Consider the following 634-nt stretch of genomic DNA (forward strand, 5'->3'; position numbering starts at 1 on the left):
TAGTCCCAGCTACTCAGGAGGCTAAGGCAAGAGAATCACTTGAGCCCAAGAGTTTGAGGTTGCTGTGAGGTATGACACCATGACACTTTACCCAGTGCAACAGAGTGAGACTCTGTCTCAAAAGAAAAATAAAAAGAAAGAGAGAAAGAAAAAAGAGATGAGTGGGCTGTCTTCCCTGGTCTCTCTCTTGCATATGGTCTCTAGTCATGGAATGATGCAGAAAGAAGAATTTGGCAGATGCTGATGCCTTGACCTTGGACTTCCCAGACTCTAGGACTGTAAGAAATACATTTCTTTTTCTTTTCTATAAGTTACCTAGTCTGTGGTATTCTGTCATTGTAACACAAAAGGGTCTAAAATATTAATCTTGGCTCATCTAAATTATAGTTGCTTCAAAGCTCTTCATTTTGGGCTGGACACGTTTGCTTACGCCTGTAATCCTAGCACTCTGGAAGGCCGGGGTGGGTAGATTGCTTCAGCTCACAAGTTTGAGACCAGCCTCAGCAAGAGTGACACCCCATCTCTAAAAAATAGCCAGTCGTTGTGGTGGGCATCTGTAGTCCCAGCTACTTGGGAGGCTGAGGCAAGAGAATCACTTGAGCCCAAGAGTTTGAAGTTGCTGTGAGCTACCAGG

This window comes from Otolemur garnettii, unplaced genomic scaffold (assembly GCF_000181295.1).
Source record: "Otolemur garnettii isolate 467f Iridium unplaced genomic scaffold, OtoGar3 scaffold00082, whole genome shotgun sequence".
Classification (NCBI taxonomy): domain Eukaryota; kingdom Metazoa; phylum Chordata; class Mammalia; order Primates; family Galagidae; genus Otolemur; species Otolemur garnettii.